Source organism: Barbus barbus, assembly GCF_936440315.1.
Source record: "Barbus barbus genome assembly, chromosome: 13".
In the NCBI taxonomy this organism is placed as follows: Eukaryota; Metazoa; Chordata; class Actinopteri; order Cypriniformes; family Cyprinidae; genus Barbus; species Barbus barbus.
This window is the reverse complement of record NC_136741.1, coordinates 2119533-2130754: the sequence shown is the minus strand read 5'-3', so window position 1 is coordinate 2130754 and position 11222 is coordinate 2119533. Positions and strand designations below refer to the sequence as shown.

The 11222-nt window shown below is 34.0% G+C and overlaps 1 pseudogene across 1 annotated transcript; it reads left to right on the top strand.

Annotated features, from left to right (window-relative positions):
• The first annotated feature begins 768 nt into the window (after positions 1–768).
• LOC306878963 (peroxisomal membrane protein 4-like) lies at positions 769–7051 on the top strand (annotated as a pseudogene). Its single transcript has 3 exons — positions 769–879; positions 3220–3495; positions 6812–7051. The product of its transcript is annotated as a peroxisomal membrane protein 4-like (transcript).
• The last annotated feature ends 4171 nt before the right edge of the window (positions 7052–11222 follow it).

The following is an 11222-nucleotide window of genomic DNA, read 5'->3' as shown; positions in this document are numbered from 1 at the left end:
GAAACTGTTCCTGTGTCTGGTCGTTCTGGTGCTCAGAGCTCTGTAGCGTCGACCAGACGGTAACAGTTCAAAGAGGTTGTGTGCTGGATGTGAGGGGTCCAGAGTGATTTTACCAGCCCTTTTGCTCACTCTGGATAAGTACAGTTCTTGGAGAGTGGGGAGGGTTGTACCAATGATTCGCTCAGCAGTCCGGACTACCCTCCGTAGTCTTCTGAGGTCAGATTTGGTAGCTGAGCTGAACCAGACAGTTATTGAAGTGCAGAGGATGGATTCAATGATGGCAGAGTAGAACTGTTTCAGCAGCTCCTGTGGCAGATTGAACTTCCTCAGCTGGCGAAGGAAGTATAACCTCTATAATAGAACAAACATCACCCTCTCGTGCTCAACACCAGTAATGACAGCTGAAGATGTGCATGCAAAACCTCATCAACTCCTTCTCAGATTTCATTTATTAAGACTTTAATAATCCTACCTGGACACAGATTTTTTCTAAAATTTCATATCATTGTTGTCGTTCCGGATGGTTTAAGCGGAACCGTTGTGAGCAGGAATGTAATACATAACTCAGAATTATACAATTACAAAATATCATATTGCTCAATAAATTAAAGAATTGTTTTGCTGTAAACAGACAGGTGAAGTTCTTCTGTGAGGTGAAAACATTTGGTCCGGTGATCACCATGAATTCCAGGTAAGCTGAAATCAACCTGCTTTCAAGGGTAAATAAAACTAAAATTGTGTTACAGGCGTCCGTCTTAAAGGAGAGACATGGCAGCCTCAAATCTCTTTAAAACTTTATTATACACGGTTAACAATCTCCAGCAGCAACACAAATATAAAACTGCTCTGGCAGTCGTCAAAGGCTTCAGGAATGGAGCTGTGTGAGTTTGAATGACTTTTAAACAGTTTTTGTGCATGTTTGCTAATAAATTAATTTACATAGTTGTATTTCTAATGTTTACTTTTGGACATGCTGCAGCACTTTTAATTATATTTCATCTGTCGTATTTAAATATATAGATTTTTTGTTATAATACTTAAACTAATAGGTTTGCATATTGCTAGTTTTGTCCATTCGATTCACTGAAAATATGTCATTATTTACTGTTCATGTGAAGAGGGTCTCATTTAGCTTTCTTTCTGTTTTCCTTATTTATTTGTATTTTCCAGATATGGGGCTAAAATTCAAACTTTGAACTCTCAGATAACTCCATGTCACTTTAATGTCAAAATAGTTATACACTGCTTTTACTTGTTGGTATAGAATAGATAATAATATGTGAAAAATAACATTATTTAATGATTTCCATATTATTTAGTATATGGGTCATTCCTGGTATCCGGTAACATTTTGGCTTCATAATTTTTGGAAAAAAAGTTACATGGTTTTCATGTTTTTAGCATTCTACCAAAATAGTGACATGTTTAACTATACTGAACACATACTGGTCAAGCTCAGTGACTTAAAAAATAATAATTATGGGTATATTGTTCAGACACTCGCTGTGAATGTATTCCACCCTGTTAAGGACATATACATATCACAAAATTTTAAACAATAATGAGCAATAATAAGATAAGTATATGTCCTTTATGCCATAATGGTATTTCTTATTCTTGAAACAAAAGCAAAACAATTATTAATGAATAGAATATGTCTTGATTATTAAGAACAGGTACTTTTTTGTGCCCATTTTTGCCAACAGGATGGTAAACAATATAAAGATTTTGCTCAAAAACATATATATGCTGGTAATGCTCCTCACCTCACAAAATAAGACAAAGGTATGCCAAACATTTAATGTTGCTTTCAAATTTTTATTTAAAATTACTTGTCTAACAGGGTGGAACGGAACATAACAGGGTGGAACACCAGTGTTAACAGGTTCTAACAGCAAATGGGTTTTTCTGTAATTGTCCTGCATGGTTTGCCATCTGTAATGTGTGGAACTGCACCTACATAATATTGTTTCAAAACAATACAAAAAATAGCTATGTGGGTATAACTACAATCAAATTCAACATTTATCAGGCTTTAAAAATAACTTTTAATTTAAGTGAACTTAAAACAATCTTCACATAAACCCAGTATAACAATGTTATATTTATGTGGTCATCCTACCTGTCTAACAGGTACACTCTTAAGGAAAATGGTTCTAAACAATACCAAATTGGGGTTCTTTGGCTTGAAACAATAGCAGAATCCTTTTTGCTGCTAAATAGAACCCTTTTTTATAAGTTTCCATAAAGAACCGTGCTTTGAAAGTCCAGTGTGACAAACATGCAAAAAAAATAAATAATAAAAAATAATAAATCAGGATGGGGGCCAACACTTTTTCACACCACTGTATGTATGTATGTATGTATGTATATATATATGGACAATTTTGAGCTAAATTAGCTGTAGTTTTTTGAGTGATCAACATTTAGCTCTGTAGCCTTCTATAGATGAACATAACTTTTATAACTATGTCAGATATGTTTTTTATTTTTCTTTGATCGGACAAACATTCTCCATAATATAGCCTAACAGGGTGGAACTTTAAGAGTGTGACAAGCAGGAGAACATTTCAAAAACTGGAAAAAAAGGAGTGAGAGTTGACACTTACCTCCATTTGTACAGTTGAATTCCAGGGGAAAAAATAAACAATATCACTTCCTGAAAATGATCTCAGTGGAATTGTAGTCTATTTTGGAAGGCGAGGGAGTACATACTAACAGGGTGGAAGATGACTTTAGGGACATGGTAAATGAAGAAAATTGTAAAAATATATATATATATATATATATATATATATATATATATATATATATATATATATATATATAGTTTCACATGATTTATATGTATGATTAGATGAAGTTTAGCCTAGTCCATAACATAATTTAAAAATATTTTGAGGTTTTTATCATTTCATGGTTTATATTTCTAGTGTAAGTTGATTACTTTGCACTGAGGACATGATAAAACTAAACGCCCGTATCAATAAAAAGGTGTGTAAAAAAACAAAATATTTTTAATGTCTATTATCTCTGTTTAAGTGATAAAGTAGACCTATTATGTATAATTTAAGCAATTTCTTATAAATATGTGACTATTTTAGAGAAAATATGAGTAAGTAAATCATAGAGACAGAAAAGTCACTGTGTAACATATATATGTGTGTAATTTAGTCTGTTTGTTTGTTTTGCATTGCATATTGTACCCATGCTGATTAGATAATCACATCAAATATACATCATGACTTGTTGAATAAAATCTAATCTTCGCTTTGTTTCTGCACATCATTGTCAGTCTGAGAGAGAAGTTTAGGGCGATCGCTCAGGCCACATACACCCACTCCAGGAATCTAGCCTGCTTTGTGTTCACGTATAAAAGGCCTGCAGGCTCTCCAGCAGCACTTACAGGGGAAACTGCTGCAGTCTCACTCGTTTCTGGCTGCCTGTGTCGGAGGCTGGCTGGTGTTTGGAGAAAATAACAACATTAACAGCCAGGTTACGATTTATCATTGAATAACTTATTTTAGTGAAATGTTTTATTTGAAAATGTTTTAATCTGGTTTTCTTTCAAATAAATTGTACTTGCTTTTATGTTTTTGTGTACTGTAAAGTATTTTTTGAGGGCACTGTAAACTGTATATTACACTAGTGGTCAAAAGTTTGGAATAATTCAGATTTTTTTAAATATAAAAAATATAATTTCTGTAATCAATGCTGAATTGCCCCCACCGTTACTCCACGTCACATGATCTTCAGATATCATTCTAATTTGCTGCTCAAGAAACATTTCTGATTATCAGCAATGTTGAATACAGTTGTGCTGCCCAATATTTTTGTGAAAACTGAGATACATTTTATTCATCAGGATTCTCTGATGAATAGAAATGTCAAAAGAACAGCATTTATTTGAAATATACATATTTTGCAACATTATATTTGCTTTCCCTTTTAAACTATCCAAATGGCACAGTGTCACAGTTTTCACAGTAAATTAAGCAGCACAACTGTTCTCAACATTTATAATATCAAGGGCGGAGGTTTAATGTTGACATTGGTGGGGACAAAAGAGCAATAATTGCACAATTTTGATTATGCAAACCAACAGCATTTCAATAGGCACATTCATAACAAAAAATGGACATTTAGTCTATAGAGATGTCAATTAATCAGTTTTGTCATTTAGTTACCTTTCACTTATAACAAAGAGGCAGTTTAAGAGAGACTTAACTTTGTTCCTAGTGCAGTCATCAACATCTCTTATTCATTAGCATCGGCATACTTATATAGAGCACTTACACACAGGGTGTGAATTACACAGTGTGTATATATATATATATATATATATATATATATCAGAATGAGCTTTATAAAAAAAAAAAATTGAAAAAATGGTCTTTGGTCCGGAATTTTTTTTAGTTTGTGCTGCTTCGGTTTTTAAGATATTACAATAATATTAAATGGTCTTTTTCTGAGGTCACTCAGTACCCCTGCTTCGGTTTTTAAAATATTGGACATTGAATTATAGGCGATGACGTCACCAGCCCCCCCACATACTCCAAATTCACCCAAAATAGTCTTCTTTGTTTGTGCCGTAAAAAATAAAATTATTTTCACTCACTTCAGGTTTTTTGAAAATAAACAGTGATCATTCTGAGGTCACTCAGCCCCCCACTTGCTCCAAATTTACCCCAAGAGTCTGTTTGTGCTTCGGTTGTGCTGGTTTGTACCGGTAGTTTTTGTTTTTAAGACTGTCTTTTTTTAACAATAGTAATAAGGTAAAATTCAAATGGCAAACCAAATCACGAAATAGTCGCAATCACTTAATTGTTAGTAGCTAGGCTAATTAAAACAAAAATAAATAAAAATAAAAATAAATAATAAGTAAATAAAATAAAGACTTGATATACACATTTTCTTTTCTGTACACAAATAAAACATGCAATAGTAGGCCTATACTTTTGCGTTCATTCGTTTTTCCTTTTTTAACCATGACGAAAAAAAAAAAAAAAGAACAGTTGTTGTATTTTTAAATGCCATCCTGAAAACCAAATTTGAAATTAGAACCTTACACACAAAATGCTGCCCGAAAAAAAGTAAAATGATGATTTTTTTAATGACTTTTTGCACCTTTAGTAAACATTTGAAAAATGCACAAATTAAATCTAGAAAAAATTAGATTTTAACAAGTTTTCTTTGGCCAAATTAGAAGTAGGCTAATGCTTCTCCCGCACGTTCAGTTTATAACTATATCTCTGTGCTAGATCATTGATGGGGAGCTGGGCTATTGATAGTCAATATGACCAAAACAGGGTATTATTATTATTTTTTATATGAATAATAAAATTGCTATTTAGGTGCATTTCAAGTGTTTATGGGGAGTGTGGGAGTATTATCGCGCTTACTGTATGATATGGAGGCGCCCGTGCAATCTCTCGCATTTATTTCATTTTTTTTCCTGTGGAAAGAACTTAAAACAGGCCTACTTCGTCATTTTTGGATGTGCTTTTTGTAGTCTCATGCAGTCTCCGTGACTCACAGACACAAGAAATAAATCTATAGAAATCTTGAAATGTCTGCTATTAAACAAACCAATTAAAATAAAAACAAATCTTCTCTAATTATGTGGTCCATATGAATGGTGCATTTCTCTATTAAAGGCACGGCCATTAGACTACTGTGGAGATGGCCATCAGCGTTGGCATTTGGCAACTTATAATTACAATGTCTTCTTTTCCCCCGACACATTAATAATCAATACTTGTGTGCCGCGGTGCTTTGCACATGATACATTATTTTTTTCCACATGATACATTAACCTTTCATTCACCATTCTTTCCATTATTTTACCAATATTAGATGTCAAAGCAATAGGTCTATAATTTCCTGGATTTGTATCTTTCCCAGGTTTACGTATTGGAACTATAACCACCTCCTTCCAACTTTGTGGTAATTTTCCTTCCTCCCAAATTGTATTGTACATTTTTAATAAAACATCCTTAGATAATTCACTGAGATGATTTATCATTAAATAACAAATCTGATCCATAAGCTGATTTCTTTTTTTTTTCTAAGAGTTAATTCTGTCTTTGTAAATGTTATATTTATTTGGTCATTATAGTATTCCACACTCTTTATACTGCTCCAACGTCCTTTCCCTTCCTCTTTTTCCCTCCTCACTAATATTGTCTGATTTATGAATTTTAACAAAATGTTTTGCCAGAAAAATTTTGAGATACTGGATTTTTGACTTTCATGAGCTGGTTTCTTGAAGCATCTTTCTTTCTGTCAGTTCTTCTGGATTGAGTCTGTCTCAGTTTGTTCTGTTTCTTCATGTCATTCCAGACACACTGGATGATGATCAGATCTCTGTGTGGAGCACTGGCTGTTGTCAGACAAAAATCTCACTGGATTATTACAATTAATGGCAAAATGAGTGTTTGGAAATGTAAACTGATATTTCCTACTGACACATTACAGCAAAAGATAGAAATAACATAAAACCATTTTTAACTGGTGTAAATACTAGTGTTCTAATAATTTTGGCCACCTCTGCGTGTATGAATATAAATATATATAATGAATGTTTTGTTGCTTTAGTGGGGAACACAACTTTAACGTGCATCTGACTGATAGGTAAACTTTAAGTTCTCAGGTAATGTCAGTATGACTCATTACAGACACATTAAAATGCTTACATATGCATATTTAATTATATATTTATCTATTAATATTCTACACCTTGATCATCAACTTTTCACCAGTACTGTAATATCTCTTATTTGATTTTTTGTAATTTTGGTCTGTTTCCCAGATAAACAAGTACCTGCTCTCCAGGATTCTCTTTGCTTTGTCTCGACTGGCCGTGGAAAAAGGCTTCATCCCGCAGCCCAAGAAAGACCCGTTCCCGCTGTTTGCCACACTGGTGTGGGGAATCGTTCTCTGGTTGTTTGAGTATCATCCTCATACGCTCCAGCCATCCCTCCAGTCCTCCATGAACTACCTCTACCACGACAGCAACACATAGCATGACATTTCAGACTTTCTCATCTAAAAGCCAAATGAGGTGCTGACAACTTCAGGCTCCTGCATTAAACCATAGAATCTAGCAAAATAAGAGACCACTTTAGAGTTTTTGTTTCCTTTTATTTTTGTTGTATTGAAGGGTTTGATTACTTTACCTTTATTTGTGACCTATAGATATCAGCGATGCCTAACCTTGACCGTTCTCAAAGCTGTGTTGCCTTACATGTTATAGGTTTCACTAATTGACTTCTTTGCACATGGTCTAGATTATTAGCTCCACTTTAAATGAGATTTACTCTCAGCTGTACCTACACTTCGTGATAACTTTATTAAACCATCAGGAGAGAACAGAAACAAACATTATTTTAAACCTCTCAAAAACATTTTCGGGACACATTTCATCCTAAAGCAATTATTTTGCTTTTAGTGTTATTTTGCATAAGGAAAATGTTTGCTTTTAGGACCATGCTACTTAGTTTCTGTAACTAATGATGTATAATGTTGTACTTGAGAATTTTAAAACGTATGTACGTTTTTTGCATCATGGTAATGAGAATTGTGAGTCAAAACTTAATTTTCTTTAAATTCCATGTTTTTGGGGAGTGAAATATGACCCGGGTGTGTTGGTGAGATTCTGCAGTCAGTCACTGGTGTTTTTGCCCGTTCTGCATTAGATGTCTGTACTGTATGTTAATGGATGTAGATCTGACTACTGTTTTGTAAAACAGCACTTTTTGGTGTCACATCACTTGACTTTATAAAGTAACCTAACAATCAATCAAACAGAATGATGTTGTATTCTGTTGATTAATGCTTTATTACAATTAATTGTGGTCATGTCCATGGTTTATTCCGGATTCTCACCTCAGCATTGCTAAATTGGGTAGGTACTTCATGTATTTGATTCCTCTGCTGATTGCAAAACTATTATTAATCAAAATGCAAGGGCCGATATGAGCAACAATTTACGTTGAAATTCAAAAGTAATTTTGTGCCATTATATTCAAGATTAATTTTTCCACGTGTTGTATTTGTGTGGATATGATGTAAGAATGTATCTATTAATTGATTAAATACAGAACCAGAATGTTTGGGAGAGTCATTAATATTGTTTGAAATATATTAATTATCCATATATTCCTATATTATGCACATGCTTCTCTGGATTGTATACAACAGGGCTAAAAAAAAATGTAAAATGTACATATATAAAATATTGGACAGTATTGAGTCAAAAATTGTACTTGATTAAGTGTCAAAAAGTGTTTTTCTTAGCTTTAGAAATACAAGTACACAAAATCAAGAAACTGTATTTAACGTTTAGTCGTAACTAATTACAGTGAGCTAAAATTAATTTTAACTAGCTATTTTAAATCAAATAAACATTCTAATTAATTAAGTCAATAAGAAGAAAAATATAATTTTTTTAAAAGCAAAGACTTAAGTCCTCTTGACTATTTTTAAGGTTGAAATAAAACATTTCCCTGACCTAATTTACTGACCTAATAAATTCTTTTGGAGTCAAGCAAAACGTCACCAGGCCCACTCATCATTTTAATCATACGCTAGTATTAATTATATTGCATGGAATTGATCTTACCGATATAGATATCATACCTCAAAGTGATGATGTTACTGATCATTTCCTTGTATCGTGCATGCTGCGTATTACTGATATTAGTTATATGGCTCCGTGTTATCGTCCGGGCAGAACTATTGTTCCAGCCACCAAAGACAGATTCACAAATAACCTGCCTGATTTATCTCAACTGCTCTGTGTACCCATAAATACGCATGAACTAGACGAAATGACTAGCAACATGGGCACTATCTTCTCTAATACAGCTGTTGCCCCCCTCAAATTGAAAAAGGTTAGAGAAAAACGTACTGCGCCATGGTACAACAGTTATACCCATTCTCTCAAGAAAGAAACTCGTAATCTTGAGCGCAAATGGAGAAAAACTAACTTGGAGGTTTTTAGGATTGCGTGGAAAAACAGTATGTCGAGCTATAGACGGGCTCTAAAAGCTGCCAGGGTAGAGCATATCCGCAAACTCATAGATAATAACCAAAACAATCCAAGGTTCTTATTTAGCACAGTGGCTAGATTAACAAATAAACAGAACCCACCCGATCTAAATATTCCCTCACAGTTTAATAGTAATGACTTTATTAATTTCTTTACTGATAAAATAGATAACATCAGAAATACAATAACAAATGTAGACTCTACTGCGTCTAGTATTTCAGCTTCATTCATCGCACCCAAAGAAAAACTGCAGTGCTTTACAACTATAGGACAGGAAGAGCTAAATAAACTTATCAATGCATCTAAACCAACAACGTGTTTATTAGATCCTGTACCCACTAAACTACTGAAAGAGTTGTTACCTGTAGCAGAAAAACCGCTTCTCAATATTATTAACTCCTCGTTATCTTTGTCACAAGACCATTCAATCTGGCGGTTATTAAGCCTCTTATTAAGAAACCACAACTAGATTCTAATGAACTGGTAAATTACAGACCCATTTCAAATCTTCCGTTTATGTCTACAATTTTAGAAAAACTTGTGTCTGCTCAATTGTGCTCCTTCTTGCAAAAAATTATCTCTCTGAAGAATTTCAGTCAGGTTTCAGGCCTCACCATAGTACAGAAACTGCACTTGTTAAAATTACAAATGACTTACTACTTGCTTCAGATCAAGGCTGCATCTCATTGCTAGTATTACTTGATCTTAGTGCTGCGTTCGACACTATAGACCATGACATACTCACAGATCAATTACAAAACTATACTGGTATTCAAGGGCAGGCTTTAAGAGGGTTTAGATCCTACCTGTCCGATCGCTACCACTTTGTTCATTTAAATGGGGAGTCATCTCAATTATCACCAGTAAAGTATGGAGTACCACAAGGATCTGTCCTAGGTCCTCTGCTATTTCCAATATACATGTTGCCTCTTGGTAATATTATTAGAAAATACGGGATTAGTTTTCATTGTTATGCTGATGATACTCAACTATATATCTCAACAAGACCAGATGAAACTTCTAAACTATCTAAGCTAATATATTGTGTAAAAAATGTAAAAGATTGGATGACCAATAATTTCCTCCTATTAAATCCAGATAAGACAGAGATATTACTTATTGGACCAAAAAACAGTACACAGAATCTCTTGGATTACAATTTACAACTAGACGTATGTACTGTTACTGTTAAGTCAAAAATCTGGGTGTTATATTAGACAGCAACTTGTCCTTTGAAAATCATATTTCCCATGTTACTAAAACAGCATTCTTCCATCTTAGAAACATTGCCAAGCTTCGACGCATGCTACCTGTTTCTGATGCAGAAAAGCTAGTTCATGCATTCATGACCTCTAGACTGGACTATTGTAATGCACTGCTAGCTGGTTGTCCTGCATCTTCAATAAACAAGCTACAGATAGTCCAAAATGCAGCGGCTAGAGTTCTTACCAGGTCAAGAAAATATGATCATATTACTCCAATTTTACAGTCTCTGCACTGGCTACCTATTTAGTTCCGTATCATTTACAAAATATTATTACTTGCCTATAAGGCCCTAAATGGTTTAGCTCCTGCGTACCTAACTTGTCTTCTGCCACGCTACAATCCAACCCGCTCCCTAAGGTCGCAAAACTCTAGGATAGCAAAGTCCACTAAAGGAGGTAGAGCTTTTTCACATTTGGCTCCCAAACTCTGGAATAGCCTTCCTGATAACGTTCGGGGTTCAGACACACTCTCTCTGTTTAAATCTAGATTAAAGACACATCTCTTTAACCAAGCATTCACATAATACATCTTATAATCTTGTACTGCAGTTATATCTGATCAAATGTACATTATTATTATTCTTTAGCTTGGGTTGAACAAATAATTTTTGCTTGGATGGAACAGCAGCTACGCTAATTATGTCTCTATTTATTTCTCTGTTGATTAATATGCCGTGGTAACTAGGAATGACAGAAGCTTCAGTCTGGATCCAACCCTTAAATGATCTGAGATGACGAACACCTGAGAAAAGATAATGCCAACCCTTCAGAGGATGCCAACACTCAGACAACTTACAGAATTAACAAATTTTGCCATAAGTTAAATATAGTAAGGTTCTGCAATATATAAATATATTGTGGAAACTTAATTTCTTGTAGGGCTGCTTTGCAACAATCTGCATCAT